At 39.9% G+C, this 17,029-nt stretch overlaps 1 protein-coding gene across 6 annotated transcripts in view; it reads left to right on the forward strand.

Moving 5' to 3' along the window:
* Positions 1 to 17,029, forward strand: part of PTP4A3 (protein tyrosine phosphatase 4A3) — a 205,452-nt gene that overhangs the window by 57,648 nt on the left and 130,775 nt on the right. For 4 of the 6 annotated variants that reach the window (XM_031947270.1, XM_031947274.1, XM_031947272.1 and 1 more), the window contains one exon: positions 4,781 to 4,925. The gene's annotated coding sequence lies outside the window, so the exon portion shown is untranslated. Of the gene's footprint in view, positions 1 to 4,780; positions 4,926 to 16,649; positions 16,713 to 17,029 lie in introns of those variants that run through there. The other 2 variants (XM_031947273.1, XM_031947278.1) reach the window with 1 other exon arrangement.

The raw sequence follows: 17,029 nt of genomic DNA on the forward strand, positions 1-17,029 counted from the left end.
TTAAAGTATATGTTAAATAAGATATATATATATATATATGTATACATATTTATACAGTTATCTTGCTGCACAAGAAAAATCCGATTTAGAAAGAAGGTAAAAATAACTTGGGAAGAAAAACAAAAAATGAAAGCAAACAAAGACAGAAAAAATGAAAATGCTATGCTGTGGTCCATACTCATTTCCCAGTGTTCTTTCCCTGAATGTAGTTGGTTCTGTTCATTACTGATCAGTTGGAACTGATTTGGATCCTCTCATTGTTGAAGATAGCCATATCTATCAGAATTGATCCTCATATAGTATTGTTGTTGAAGTGTTTAATGATCTGGTTCTGCTCATTTCACTTGAGCTTATAGTCTAATTTTCTCAGATTCTTCCTGGAAATAGGAATTATTTCATTCTATATCCTTACATCCCCAGGACCTAGCCCAGTACCTTGTACACAGTATTTAGCATAGGCACATAGTAGGTACTTAATAAATGATTATTGATTGACTTTTGACATTTTGGACCTATCCTGATGTTATACTCTGTAAAGTACTTTTTGAATCCCAACTCTGTCATTCAGTTGTTAGCCATCCTTTTCAGCTTTATGTCACCTGCAATTTACAAACTTGCCATTGATGGCACTATAAATTTCACAGCACCAAACATAGATCCCAGGAACATTTTATTGCAAACTTCCTTTCAAACTGATATGGAACCACTAATGACTACTCTTTGGATTTGACCATTTAACCAGTTTTGAATATTCCTAATTGTACTAACACATGACCTAAAATTCTCTACCTATCCTACAAAAATAGCATGAGATTTTATCAACTGCTTTTCTAAAATTTAAGTGAACCATATTTGTAGCATTTCTCATGTCCATTAGCCTAGTAATTCTGACCTGTTCTTGAGGAAGTCAAGTTGGGATCACTGTTCTCTCTTCTAGATTTGGACTATTTCTTTATTATTATTTTTAAGAATTGTGCCAGAGATAGAAATTAAGCTCTCTCAACTATGGTTTGCAGTGTATTTCTTCTCCAGTTCCCCTCACCCCACTGATGACTGTGAAATTGTATTTGCCTTTTTGCATTAGGAAGTCTGGTGAATCCTCTGTTTTACTGGTATTTTGTGTTTGTTTATAGACATCTAAAGTAAAAGATTTTATTGCCTGCTCCTTTCTTGTATTTTGTCTCCTGTGAATTCTGGATGTTTCTGTAGCTATTTTTCTTTGACATTATAGCTACTTCCTAGGGTAGTCAGTTTCCTGGAAATATTTATAGGCAGTTTTCTCTTAGTTTCTTCCTTTGCAGTTTAAAGTTCTTTTCATTTATATGATTTATAAGACTCCATGCAAATATATTCTTAGAAACCTTTGTTAAATACATTGCTCCCTGATCAGAAGCATGTTGTTCCTATGTTTTAAACCACATTTCAGGGATCAGATGCCTTATTTTTAACTGTCTGGTTTCCCCAATTCTACATTTCTTTTCAGCAAAGCTGAGCAGAGACAAAAACATCTTCAGTTCCCCTGACACTTTCACTTCTTTGCTCAAGATTTTATAATTTTTAGCAGCGTTTTTCTAGCTCTTTCTGGAACTATAACTTATAGCCACTTAAATTACCAGAATTTGGTGACAAGCCTATGTTTTGACAAGTCTTGAAAAGTTCTGTGTAACTTCTTATATACTTGTGCTCCAAGAATTATGAGATTCTAAATCTTTATATACTGGGGCAAGAAAACAGAATGCCTTTCCTGAAGGAGCCTTTAAGCCATCTCATTTTTTTAGCATCTTAATCACTACTTTATTCTTCCTCAGACACGTGAATTTCAGAACTTTGAGTGATCTTGCTAGTCACAGACAGCGAGAGCCTACATTGATTTTGTGCTTAATCATCATAAATCCCTCCATGGTGGGTAGCCCCATTAACTACTAATTCCCCATTCTTCTACTCAGCTGCCAAAGGAATATTCCAAATATTCAGGTCTGACCATGTCTCTCCCTTTACTCAATACATTTTGGGGCCTCTTTATTACCTCCAAGATCAAATATAAAATCGTTTGTTTGGCTTTTAAAGCCCTTCATAACCTGGATCCCTCCTGCTTTTCCAGTTTTTTAATACCTTATTCTCCCCATATATCCTACAGTTCAATCTCCTTGATGTTCCATACATAAGACACTCCATCCTCTGAATGCTCATTTTCTTTCTTTTTTTAGTGGAGGACAGGGATGGCAATGTATTCAATTGATTATTTTTTGACTTTGCATTTTCACTGATTGTCCACTATGCCTGGAAGGCATTCTCTCCTTGTTTCTACCTTCTCAGTTCCTTCAGTCTCAGCTAAAATCCCACCTTCTGCAAGAAGCTTTTGCTGGGCCACTTTAATGCCTTTCTCTGTGATTATTTCCAATTTATCCTGCATCTATATATCATTTGCACATTTTTGTCTGCATGTTGTTTCTTCTTTTATCTACAAACTCCTTGAGAACAGGGACTGCTAATATCCTTTTTTTTTTTTTTTTTTGTGTTCTCAGTCTTTTCTTTACAATAATTACCTACTAAAAACATATTGAGTTATTAACTTGACTGTAAGGGAACAATTCCAAGATTTTCTCCCCTTTCATCCTGATGCATCAGGGTCTTTTTCAGCTGAATCTGCTTGAAAATCTTCTCCTCATTCTACTTACCCTTTCATTCCTATCCTTCTTTGACCTGCTACACCATAGTCTTTCATTATCTACTCTCTAGAATCTTTGATCTGTTGACAATCCTAGATTTCTTCATGCTCTTTCTTTTTTTTTTTTGTATTGTTGAAAACCAGGCTTTTCCTTGATAACATGACATTCCTGACCGCCCTGTTCTTATATCTCTTCCCTCTACAAGCCCTGGGACAAGAGGGAGAGGTACTTCCCATTCCTCATCCCTGCTTCTATGGCTGTCCCTTTGTCATCATCATTCAGCAGACCCTTCTCTGTGGATGTCTTTTTCATCCACCATTTTCAACCAGTCCTCCTCCCTCTCTCACTACTGCATACCTACTAAGTCATGCTTCTTTGTTCTATAAGGAGCTCATTATTAACTCAGTCCAGTATCACTGACTGGAGGCCATTTGGCCTTTACTTGAAGACCTCTGTGGAGTAAGCTCACTTTTCCCTCTATTTTGAATCAGTGTGATGTAGTGGATCCACTACATCAGTCTTGAAGTCAAGAACTCTTGTATTCTGATCCTGCCTGTGTGACCCTGGGCAAGTCACTTAACAATTCTGTGTCTTAATGATCTCATCTTTAAAATAAGGCAGTTGAACCCAAGATCCTTTCTGCCTCTAAGTCAGAGATCCCAAGGCAATCCATTCTGCTTTCTAATAGCTCTAATTGTTGGGAACTTCTTCCTTCAGTTATTTGAACAAAGTCTGATACTGTCTACCGTTGCTCCTTCTCCTCCTGCTTTCTGATACTGTCTACCATTGCTTCCTCTCCACCTGCCATCTGGGGCTGTCTACCATTGCTTCCTCTCCACCGGCTGTCTGGGACTGTCTACCATTGCTCCCTCTCCTTCTGCTTTCTGATACTGTCTATCATTGTTCCCTCTCTGCTTTCTGATACTGTCTACCATTGCTCCCTCTCCTGTTGCTCTCTGGAGCTGTCTACCATTACTCTCTCTCCTCCTGCTCTCTGGGATTGTCTACCATTGCTCCCTCTCCTCTGCTCTCTGGACTGTCTACCATTACTCCCTCTCCTCCTGCTCTGTGGGGCTGTCTACCATTGCTCCCTCTCTTTCTATTTTCTGATACTGTCTACCATTGCTCCCTCTCCTTCTGCTTTCTGATACTACCTACCATTGATCCCTCTCCTCCTGATCTCTGGGGCTATCACCTATTACTCCCTCTCCTCTTGCTTTCTGATACTACCATTGCCCACTCTCCTCCTGCTTCTAATATTGTCGATCATTGCCCCTTTCCTCCTGCTTTCTGGTACTAAAGAAACAAAATAAAGAGGGTTTTGAAATGTGGAGTTGGGGAGAAGAGGGAGCTCATGGCAGATGGTCCTCTTTTATGTGGCAGCCCTTGAATTAAGATAGATATACTTCCATGATTTTCTCTTCTCGGTCAATCACTTTGGAGAATTTGGGGAGTACCTGAAGACCAAGAAGACCTATTCAGTTCTGGGAAAATACTTTGTACTGAAGAGTTTATATTCAGGCTAAATGATCCCTTGTTTCTTTAGCTAGTCCTTCTAGGACATGGTCTCTTTGTTTTTTTTTTTTTTTTGTGAAAGAGGGGGATTGTGAGTTTACCTCGCCAGATAGGTAGGTAGGGAGGAGCAGGGGCATCCTTCTGATACCCAAACTGTTTCCTTCAGTTATGGATTGGGTTTGATGACCCCTGAAGTCCCTGCCAGCTCTTTGATTTTATAATTCTGTGGGCAGACATGCTAAGCCGAGAATGCAGCATCAGAATCCCCTTGGGCTTTGGGAAGCCACCTCTCGGCCTTCCAGCATCTCCTTGTCCCCTCTCTTCCCCACCCTTCTTTCTAGGAGAACCAGAAATCCCATTTGTGAATCAGCATTTTCTTCCTCCCACACAAACTACCCCCCCCCAGCCCATCCCAGCCACCCATGTGGTAGAGGAGGTGTGTAGGGAGGATCTCCTGCAGCTGAGAAATACCTTCCACTGCACAGACACCCACCATCCCCCTTGTTCTGGGGTGAAAGCCTCCTTCCTTGGTGTGACCCCGTGGGCCACAGCCAGTCACCTTGAGCTCTGCTTTCTCACTTTTTCTTCTCTCTTAGATCCACAACATGAGCCAAGTCTGAGAGCCATAGGCCAGAGGAGGAAGAAACCGAGCGGAGATTGAGCACGTTGGAGAATTGGGGATGTGGAGGCTGAAGCCAATGGGCTTTGTCACCCCTGCAGGGGCCAGGGCTCCCCACTGAGGTATGTGCAGAGAGCAGCTCATTTTCTTCCTGTTTCCACTCTGTTGCTTCATTTGGGGAGATGCTCCCTGGCCTAAAACTAGGCAAGACTCTCCAGATGGAGGATGAGCGGTGTGAACCTATGCTGCTCTTGGGTGACTTGAGAGGTCTGGATGTGGCAGATTTCAGAATTATGTACACAGGTCGTTAGAGCTGGAGGGGATCTTGGAATGTAGATTGTCAGAGCTGGAAGGGGGGATCTCAGAGTCCAGTCTGGCCAAATCTCCACTTCATGGAGGAGGCTGCAGCCCAGGGAGAGAAGAGATTTGCTCTCACCATGGTCATGCGTCAATTCAGTGGCAGGGTGCCCAAGACAATACTTTTTTTGCCTTACATCAGGTTTTTGTATCAAATTATCCAGAGGCATTATAAGTAATATGAGAGGGAGAAAGGTATAATTTTGAATTCATTTCTGAGATCTTCATTGTGTTTAATCAGTATCTGGTTCCAGGATACATTAGTTCCAAGTTATTGTTGAATGACATAGAGAGACAGCATCTTGTAGTGGAAAGAACTCAGAATTGGGATTCTGAAGGCCTGAATTTGTTTAATTTACTACAGCTTTCTGGGCCCAAGTTTCTTCATCTGTAAAATGAGTTCATTAGACTAGAGTGACTGGGTAAGATTCCTTTAAGCTCTTATTTAATAGAGCTTAAATTAAATATTCAGTGTGATGAAGAAGCTCCTATCCTCTGAGATCTGCAGCCACCAGAGATTTCTGGATCTCATATGATTCAAACCTTTCATTTTATAGCTGTTCTGAGTGGACAATGACTTATCTGATGTCACATAGGCAGACAGGCAACAAGTTATTAAGTACTTACTATGTGTCAGCCCTTCTGTTACGTGTGGGGATATAAAGAAAGGCAAAAATGCTGTCCCCTCAAGGGACTCACACTCTGATGGGGCTGAAAAGATGCAAACCACTAAATATATACAAGATATACAAAGTAAATGGGAGGTCATCCCAGAGAAAAGGCTCTAAGGGCAGCTGGGTGGATAGCGTGCTGGACCCAGAGTCTGGAAGCCCTGAGTTCAGATTTGACCTGAGACATTTCTTAGCTATGTGACATTGGACAAGTTACTTGACTTTTGTTTACCCAGTTCCCTCAAGTGTGAAATGAGGATAATAGCTTTTCTATCCCAGAGCAGTTGTGAGATTCAAATGAGATATTTGTAAAGCACTTCACACAGTATCTGTTATATAGTAGGTACTTAATAAATGCACATTGCCTTCCTTCTGTCACACTAATTAACCTTTGTTTTTCTCCTCCCTTTCCATTTTCCTTCGTTTACAGAGTCCCTATTTTGAGTTTGAGACTAGGGAGCTCTCATAGAGTTCATAGTTTAATGGGCACAGATCCATATAATGAAAGTCAGAATGTAATAATGGGTGATTGAAAGGCATAGAGTCTGAAAAACAACTCATTCACCTGAGTTAGGCTAGCAAGGGAGACTTCATGGAAGACAAATCCTTTCAAGTAGATCTCAGAATGATTTGAATAGGGGAAGATGAATTGTGGGAGGGTTTTAGAGACCTAGGGAAGGGCATAATTTAGTGTGTGAATAGCACAGGACATGGTCTGGGGATGTGTGGTCAATCCTTTCAATCACTTTTCCCCAGCAGATCTTTTGGAAGGAATAAGTCTAAAAGGTGAGTTGGGGTCAGATTGTAGTAAACCCTAAGGACCTTATTCTTTAGGCATTGGATAGTCATGGCAAAATTTTGAACAGGAATTGGCTGTCATTATAATTGTGCATATTTCAGAGCATGTGAATATGTATATCATTTTGCTTTTACCTTTTGTTAAAATGTGATTTCTCTATGATCCTACGCCTTTCCCTTGAATATCCCCCTTTTTTTTCCTGTACCAGTTTCTCTACATTGTTCTGTTAATGAAAGCAGCGACTACCTTTGCCAAGATAAGTATGAACAGTGCTTCCTGAATATTCTAGGTGTGGTTTGTGCTCTAGGGTTCAGGGAAACTTCGTAGAATCTTAGAAACAAAGAGTCTCAGAATTTAATGGTATCAGTTTCAATCATAGAACCATAGAATCATGGGAGTGTCTGAATCTTACCCCAAAGTAATGGAACAGAGTTGGAAGGGACCCCTGATATCTTCAGCTCCCATTTCACACCTGGTAGTGGGGGAATAACTATAATGATAGATGGGAGACAGAGACAGAGAGAAAGACAGAGGTGCAGAGAGACAAAGAGATAGTGTAGTTTAAAGCAATAGAACAAACAAAGGGAGGAGTCTTGAAAGCTCAGCCCACAGCAATATGGGTAATCCAAGTAGTTACCAGATAATCTCACTTTTTTCTTTCTTCCTCTCCCCACAAATCTCTGTCTCTTACTCTAGCCCCATCAAATGTTATTACTGTTCAGTCATTTCAATAATATCTGACTTTTTTTGCTGTCTTAGTACTTATTTCCTTCCCCCTGTGTGTGTATTCCCCAGGATTCTGCCTCATACTCTTTTTTCTTTTCTATCTTACTCCTCTGTTCTCTCCTCACCTCCTATCATTTCTGTGTTGATAACCCCTTGCCATCTTAGTCTCTTTCCTGAGCTCCATTCCTGGATTACCAGTTGCCTATTGAAAATTTACAATCAAATATCCTGTTGGTCTCAAACTCATTATGTTCAAAACTAAACTGATTATCTTTCCCTTGAGCCCACCCTTCTGATCTTCTTGATTATGTCAAGGGGACATTGCCATTGAGGTTTGTCCATTCTGTGACATCTTCTCCTTGCTCTCCCTTACCTGGTATGTTCAATCAGTGGCCAAGCCTTGTCACCCATTCCTTCAAAGTAACCATCATCTCTCTTTGCTCAGCCCCCCCCCCCCCCCAGTTCCTATCCTTCCTTACCTCTCACATTATTTCACTTACCTAACTGATCTCCTTCTATCAGGTTTCTTCCTTCTTCAGGCCATCATCCCCCCATATTCTGGAAGCTCAGGTGTGACTATGTCACTTTCCTACCCACTAAACTCCAGAAGTTCCCTCTTAGGTCATACAGAAACTCCTTTGTCGAACATTTACGGTTGACTCACCACCTGGCTCATTCCGGCTTTCTTAGGAATTGCTTCCCATCATGGTCTTTATAGTTTAGCTAGACTCCTGCCTTTTTTGTGTAGACTCTCCTCTATGACTGGAATTCTTTCCTTTTCACCTTCTTAAAATCCCCAGTTGCTTTCAAAGCCCACCTTTATTATCCTCAACCCAAGGATCATTCCTTGTTCCGGATCATCTCCCTCCCCTGTAATTACTAGTTCCTTTTTCCTCATGTTATCTTGGATTTATTTGGTATGTCCTCATCTGTACATGTTGCCAGATCTTTGAGTACAGATTTTGATCAGTTTTTATCTTTGTAGTCCCAGTGCCTTGCATAGTACCTAATAGTTTACACAGATGGTCATTAAATGCTCGGTAATTAAATAAAATGCATTGTTTGTGATTACCCAGTTAATAAATATCTATGGCAAATTTTGAACTCACAACTTCCCTCCCTCCAAGTCTAGTCATATTTGCATTTACTCCAATGTTTCTTCCTTTATATACCTAAAATGTTTCCTTAGATGGTTTTATGAAAGTATCATAGTTTAATTTTTTAAGTGAATGGAACAAATTTTGCAAACTTTTCCAGATTTTAACTTGCGTAGTATTGACCTACAAATTCATTTACTCTATTTGTTGCACATATATGTATATTCCTATCTTCTGTATTTATGTGTCTACATCAAATGCAACACTGACTTATAAACACATTCACCCTATTTGTCGCATATATATATATATATATATATATATATGTTCATGTCTCCCATATTTATGTGTATGCATCAAAAGCAGGTGAGCACATATGTCTACATGTGCAAGTCTGTCTAGCTAGGTACATGGGTGTGTGTATTTTTGCATTTTTGTCCCTTCTTATGTGTGTACTTGATTATATAAATGTGCATTTGTTTTTCGTGGGAGTGCAAAACTCAGTTCTATGTTTTCTGAAGCCCTTGAAAATGTCCATGGCAATAAAACCCAGGACTGCCCTTGGGCCCCTTCTTCTCCCTCCACGGCAGTCCCCTGAGAGGACTAAAAGAAGCACGTAGGCTGCCCACTGGCTCTGAGCATCAGAGAGAGTTCCCAGGAAGGAGGGAAACAGTCCCAGCTGGGGAGGATTGGAATCCTTTGCCCTTGACCCTGGCCCCTGGCAGAGGCCGAAGGCTGTTGGTAATTCCTACCCATCTCCAGGGACTTTCATAAACTCTCTTCCCTCTCACCCCCTCCTCTAGGTCAGAGATCCGCTTCCTGTGTCTGTCTGATTCTGGGACGAGTTAGGAAAACTGTGGTTTTGCCTTCCTGTCCCAAGCCCCTGAGACATTCTTCAGCCGTCTGAGAAAGTACCAGGGGGAAGTGGAGAAAGGGCTGATCATGGCTTGGCAGGAGGTGAAGGTATTTTACTCAGACATCTTCATAAAGAAACTTAGAGCTTGCTTCAGAACAGAATGTCTGAGCTTAAAGAAGCCATAGAGACCATCTAGTCCATTTCTTTCTTTCTTCCCTCCTTCCCTCCCGCCTTCCCTCCATCCTTCCTTCCTTCCCTCCTTCCCTCCATCTTTCCTTCCCTTCTTCCCTCTCTTCCTTCCTTCCTTCCTTCCTTCCTTCCTTCCTTCCTTCCTTCCTTCCTTCCTTCCTTCCTTCCTTCCTTCCTTCCTTCCTTCTTCCTTCCTTCCTTCCTTCCTTCCTTCCTTCCTTCCTTCCTTCCTTCCTTCCTTCCTTCTTTCTTTCCCTCTCCCTCCCGTCCTCCCTCCTTCTCCCTCTCTCTCCTTCTCTCCCTCTCCCTCCCTCTCTCCCTCCCTATTTCCTTCCTTCCTTCCTTCCAAAAAAATTGAGGCTTGGGGAGGCAAAAGTGACTTATACACAGTAAGTCAGGGACAGAGCTGAGACTAAAATTCAGACTCCATCACCTTGGTGGAAGCTGTAGAAGAGAGAGTTTGTGTGTATGTTTGCGTCTGCTCCCTTCTTTGACGTTGAATGGAGATTACTCCTTTTTTTTAAAATCTCATTTGATAGGTGTACCTACATAAGTTAGCCTATGGGAGAGAAGTAGCAAGAGGCAAACTGGTCCTTGCATTCAAAGCTCTCCTGTACTACTTCTCAGGGCTAGACTTATGTACAGGGAGCAATGAGAGATAAATGAGCAAGATTGTGGATAAATGATAAACCAGGGTTCTTAATACCTTTTTAACCACCCCTTAGGTGATCTGGTCAAGCCTCTGGACTCTTTCTCAGGATTATGTTTTTAAATTCATAAAATAAAATAATTATAATTATAATAATTCAGTTATAATATAAATATATTATAATATAATTATAATAATTCAATAAAATAAAATACATAGACTTCCAGAGAAAACTAATTTCCTTTTTTATATAATCAGAGGATTGGATTCAAAATTAAATCTATTTCCAGCTTTAATATTCTATGTTTGATATTCTAAGGTCCTTTCAGGTTCTAAAATTTATGTTCTAAGGTTCCTTCTAGCTCTTACATTCTCTGCAGTAATGCTATTTTAAGTTTTTGACATTCCATGATCTTTGTATAACTTTTAGCTACTCTCTGTCTGTCTCTGTCTCTCCCTACACACACCACACACACACATACACACACACACACACACACACACATACACACACACACATACCCCCATCCTATTTGTGTCTAATGGTAGCTGTCACTGACATTCTATTTTTTATATTCTAAGATTTTTTTCTACCTCTAATGTTCTGTCTTCTGTGTTCAAAAATTCCTTCCAGCATTGATACTCTATCTTCTGTGTTCTAAGGTTTCTTCTAGCTTTGACATTTTGTGTGTCTCAGAAGGTACTAATATACCTAGAAGAGATTCTGAGGAGAAAAAGGGCTTTTGGCTAAACAGTGCCAGCTTAATGATTTAGACTGATGGGGGAGAATACTTTTGAGCTCACCTGAACTAAAAGCAAAGTCATTTTTATTACTTATCAAAACATACATTAACTACCACTGAATCCATCCATCTTTCCCAGTTGCTGGGCACAATGTCCTAAACATAGTAAGTGCTTAATTAGTGTTTGTTGAATGAAAGGAAAAAATGATTCTCTTAAGTTAAACTTGCCTTGTTTCTCCTTTTCCCCCCTAGTTTATATTACTCAATAGCTAAATTATTTTTCAGTGACCCAAGATAATATTACTCAGTATTCTAGATTCCCAGAAATTCTAAATAGTAGTAGATCCTTTAGTTTTCTTTAGGCCATTTTCATTTTCAGAGTACTTTCCCTGGACTTGCACAATAGCCTTACGAGGCAGGTTAGAGACTACTTTATTCTTTTACAGAGGAGGAAACTGAGACTAAGTGATTTACTTAAGGTCACTTACAAGGTCAGGGGCAAACTGAGACTTGATCTTTGATCTTGCGGAAAGGTCTAGGATTCTTCCCACTCACCTTTGTTGCCTTTTAAATGAGCAGAGCCAGACATCTGAGCTTTGATTTAATTTCTGGTTTGTAGCCTGCTTGTCCAGAATTTTCCAGGTAGTTCTCACTACAAGAACCTCTTGGGGGACTGGGTGGGAGGAGGGAGAGCTCTTGGAAATCTCAAGGCCCCATATTTCAGACCTCTTAGTGCCAGGGTATACAAAAATAGCTTTGGCTTTCTGCTGTTCTGGCTTGGCACAACGGTCTGCCTTGGGAAGGCCTACGTGCTGGCCCTCATTGGAGGCAAATTGGTTTTGAAGGGAGATGAGTCTATTTTAGACACAGCCTCTCTGGTCTGGGCCAAGACTGATTTTCTTCAACATGATCAGGTCTCTCTCTGGGGAAGGGACTACCTCTTAGAGTGCCCTGAAAACTTGAACTTCTGGGTCATGGTACCCCAGATCACATCATTCTTCTGTCATCTCTCCTAGGAGCTGCCCTTTACTCAGTCCTGTGGAAGACTTTAGACCTGACCTTCTGAATCAGGAATTCTTAACCTTTTTGTGTTTGTTGTGGCAGTCTGGTGAATCAGTCTGTAGAGCCTTTATCAGGATAATGTTTTAAAATGTATAAAATAAGATATAACAGGATTACAAAAGAAAATGATTATATCGTAATGCTATTATTAAAATAAAAGGCCAACAAATTCATAGAACCCAGATTAAAAATCTTTGCTTGGAAATTCATTTAATCCTTCTCCAACTGGATGAAAATTCAAACTCACAATGTTGAAAACTAAAATGTATGTATTTTACCTTAAACCCATTCTTCTTTACTTAATTGTAGTAGGCAGAATGGTATAAGTGAAGAGAGGGCTGGTTTTATAGGCCAAGGGGCTGGATTCAACATAGATTCTCCCTTCCTCCCTGAGGCTTTTAGGCATATTAGTACCCTTCTGATACACAAAATGTCAGCGCTCCTAGGAACATTAGAATATAGAAGTTGAAAGAATACTTTCATGTCAGAGGTTGAAACTGATCTTAGGAACAAAGATCATGTCACATTTTGACTTTGGGCAATTCACTTAACCAATCATTTTAAGACTCAGTTTCGTTTTCTGTAAGATGGGGAGGAAGTTGGAGTAGATGATCTTTAAAGGTCTTTCCAGCTCCAACTTTACTGATTTTTGAAAGTCTTCCAGCTTCCAGTTTTTCCCCATTCTAATCCATTTTTTGCATGTTACTTGCTTATTTTCCTTATGTATAAATATGATGGTATTCCTCTTCTGCTCAGAACCATTCTCTGACATTTGATGTTCTGTGTTCTAAGATTCCTCCTAGATTTGACATTTGATGCTTTATATTCTAAGATTCTATGCTTGGTATTCAAAGACCAAACTCTGGTTAATCTAACATGTTCTGTATGCTTCGTCTGACCTTTGCTCTTTAATTTTTACTCCTTTTTTGCTCTTTACTCCTTTTTCCTCTTCAAATTCCTTGTATATTCTCCTTCACTCTTTCCTAAGCCTCATTGTGGCATGGAGGCGATCCTTGGTTCTTAAAGGCTCTTAAAGGAGGGAAGCTTTATCGGCTATTACAAATTAGAAAGAAAGTTTGTGACAGATTTTCTCTGTTCTCTGTTCTCTGAAGAGCAGCCAGTGTAGTATCATCAGCTGGACAGAAGGCATGAAATAAAGTTTAGAAAGTTTGGAATCCATGTTAATACCAATGAAATTATGGATCCTTGAAACTTTTGTGTCTGTGTGTCTCTGAATGGCTACAGTTACAACAGAAAGAATCCTGTCCTGGTCTTCTGAAGACCTGAATTATATAATACTCTTTCCTTATCGCCCTATATCATATTGAGCTAGTTAATTCCCTTTTTGAGACTTGGTTTCTACTTCTATACAATGAGGGGGTTAAACTGGATCAGGGGTTCTTAACCTAGGGCCTTGCAGATTTGGGGGTCTTTCAAAATCCCACATCTTTATTTTCCCTCACCTCAAACTGAAATTTAGCATTTGTTGCAATTATGAAATTTAAAAATGTTATGTGAACAATGTCCAAAAGATTCACCAAATAGACATAAGAATCTGTGGAGATCAAAAAAGTTAAGAACTCCTGGGTTAGATGAATGCTCAAGTCTTTTCCAGCTCTGACCTTGTATTTTCTTTGATTTAAGTTCTCATCTCTCTTCAAAGGAGTAGGCAATTGGGGCCAGTTGGGGCCAGAACAATGACTCCTTGCTGATCCAGGCTAATTGCAGACCCCATGCACCCTCATGCTTCTCTCTAATGAGGCTTTGCTTTGGGAACTCTTTGACTTCTGAGCACTGCCCTTGATGTGGTCAGCCCTCACCCGGTGTTTAATCCCTTAGGCAGAATTGGGAAGTTGCGTGAAGTTTTCTTGAATTTGAAAATGGAATTGGACCAGGAGTTAGTAGACCTAGGATTGAATCCTAAAGCTGGAACTAAATAATTGTCTGACTCTGGACAAGCTACTTTACTTAGTTTTCTTTTTCTCATCTGTAAAATGGGAATGAAAATACAAATGCTTACCTTCTTTATAGGAAGGTGAGAAAAGTACTGGGTAAACCTTCAATGACCCCTTTCATTTATCCCCAAATTTCTTCCTTTTAGCATTTACCTTTCCCTGGATATGCAGAGTTGAGGACTCCCTAAGGGCGCATGTACTACTCTCCGTTTCTCTTTCCTAAGAAGGATAAGCTCTTGAAGCCATGTTACTTCCAAGATTTTGGTACCTTCTCTTCTCCCTATCTGTTTTCTTCTCAGAATACTAAACATTCTTCAATATTCAGTTCAAGTCCTACTTCCTCAGGAAGCCTTCCTTGATTATAGTAGTTCAAAGTCAGTATTTACTTCTGAAACTGTAAATATGAGTTTTGAGCTGGAAGTTTGGAGTTCTGGGTTGGAATTCTACCTTTTTTTCTCTCTGAACATTAGAAAACCATTTCATTTGCCTAAGCTTCTGTTTTTTCATTTGTAAAAGAATAAAAATAATGATGATACATGACTCCCAGTGCTGTGAGATTGTTGTAACAAAGTACTATGGAAATGTGAACTGTTATTACTATTTTTCACTACATTCACTACAATCTATTTTTAACAGCCTTCTATAAAACTCAAGTAGAAGAGACTTTATGACATGAAATGCCATATTTTGGAAGGGACCTTCAAATGTAAAATCCTTGAATCTAGGATAGCAAGGCAATTTAATTTCTCAGATATCACATTGGTGGTGGAATGAGATCTATGATTTGAATATGACTTTGAAAAAGGATCTGCCTTATTCCAGAAAATCAGGATAGATAAATGGTTATAAGAGGATATAATACATTTTATGCAGACTTTTATTCTGACCAGTAGAGAGGAACTAGATTTGGAATGATGGCACTCTGGAGGAGGCATTAGCCATGCTATCTTTTTGGGATTAAGAAAGTGAGAAAAGTTAGACCTAATCTTAATAAGCAACCTAGACCTTGGGTGAGCACTTTTTAAGGGTTCATGGGAAAGAGTAGATAGGATTCTATGGACCAATAAAAATCTGTCTGGGTGTGGTAGTACATATTTGTATTTTGCAAGTGAGAAAACAGATTGAAATGACAAAGCTAGAATTTAAACTCACACCCCGATTCTAAATCCATCAGTCTTTTCAGCCTTCTTATACTTTACTCTGCTCCATATTTTCTGTGATTCATTTCCATTAGCCTCCTGGTTGTTCCATCTCTTGACTGTGCATTTTCATTGCCTTTCTTCTGACATTATCTCCAATTGATACTGTATATATTTTGATTGTACATCATTGTTTGCTTATGGCCTCACCCATGGACTGTGAGCTCCTTCAGTACAGGACTGTTTTTGTCTTTCTTATTCCCCAGTGCTTAACAAAGTGGGCACATGCTTCATAAATGTTGACTTGACAACTTGACCCCTTAACTTTTGTCCATCTTGTCCACTCCCAGTAGATCCCATCTCTTCTAGGAAGGTTTTCTTGACCACTGCAGCTGACACTGTTCTCTCTCACACCTGAATTCCCATAGTCTTTTCCAAGGAGAATTTGGTTCCATACATTTAACCTCCATGCCTCAGGTTCTCCATTTAAATGGGGAGGAAATTATTCTTATCCTTCCTAGTTTTGTTGGGCTGTTGTGTGGGTCAAACTAGGCAGCACATGAAAGCATATTGGGAAAGCTTAGAATGCTAATTATGAGAAGCAATGTACTGTGGTAGAAAGGGCACTTGATTAGTTGTGACCGAATTCTGCTTACCAGCTCTGTGACAAGTGTTGAAGTCACTAAACTTAATTCAGTTTTCTCATCTTTAAAATGAGGTTAATTCAGCAAACATTTATTAAGTGTCAGCTATGTGTACAGAATACTGTGATAGCCATTTGGGACAGAGGCAAAGTTTACATCAAACTGGGTTCTTGCCTTCTTGGAGCTCACAGTTTAACAGAGGCATTTGGCTGCCATATATGTTAACTATAATATATGTAAATTCAGTGTAGATAGAGTAGAGGCCTAGAGTCAGGAAGATTCGAGTTTAAATCCAGCCTTCAATACTTACTAGCTGTAAGTATTGGGGCACTTGGGGGCAAGTTATTTAACCCTGTGTGCCTCGGTTTCCTCATCTGTGAAATGAACTGGAAAAGGAAATGGGAAAGCATTCTAGTATCTTTGCCAAGAAAACCTTCAATGGAATCACAAAAAAAAAAATCAGAAGCTATTGAAATGACTGAACAACAACAAATATAAATGAATACATAACTGGTACCGGATATGATAGTATGTTATTGTAGTTCCTGCTGCCATGGAGGTTGAGGCTGCTAGATCAGTAGGGCTCCAACTGATTGGGTTTCTGCACTAAGACAGTGAACCCCTGTTACTGGGGGCCAATAGGCTGCTCAGGTAGGGGCAAACCAGTCCAGGTCATAAATGGAATTGATTAAATCTTAATTCAATTTTTAAAAAATTCAGTTTGTTGCTGATCCATAGTAGGGATGGATGTGTGAAAGGCAACTATACTTCTAGCCTGGGAAAAACAGGGAGACCCAGTCTGAGTGTAAAATAAAATAAGGCAAAACCAAACAGAGCAAGGCTAAATGATAGGTCTATTCCAGAGGTGTTGACAAAGTGCTTTGTGAGGTCGTTTCTGACTTCAGGGTCAGAAGGGGCTACGTGGAAGAGATGGCCATTGTGCTCAGCTCTAAAAGAATGGATGAGAAATTCTGTGGACAAAGATGGAGCATGGCCACAGGGTAGAGGCAAGAGATTGTTGGGTATGTTGGGAAATAGGATCAGATGGGATGATATGTGGCAGGTAATTTGCAAATCTGAAAATGCTGTAGAAATGTTAAGAGTTATTATTTTCAGTCCTCTGGTTCTACTTGAGAATGCTTGGGGTGGGGAGAGGAGATAAAAAATGAAGCGTGATTGAAAAGATTGAATGGTGCCAGAATATAGCAGCCCTTAAATGCTAGGGAAAGGAATTCAGATTTTACTTAATAAGTGGCCATTGAAAATTTTGGTGCAGGGATTCTTACCACTAGATTTTGGAGCAACAGTGAAAAGGATGAGTTTGAGGAGAGGAGACAAC

This window comes from Sarcophilus harrisii, chromosome 1 (genome assembly GCF_902635505.1).
Source record: "Sarcophilus harrisii chromosome 1, mSarHar1.11, whole genome shotgun sequence".
Taxonomy (NCBI): domain Eukaryota; kingdom Metazoa; phylum Chordata; class Mammalia; order Dasyuromorphia; family Dasyuridae; genus Sarcophilus; species Sarcophilus harrisii.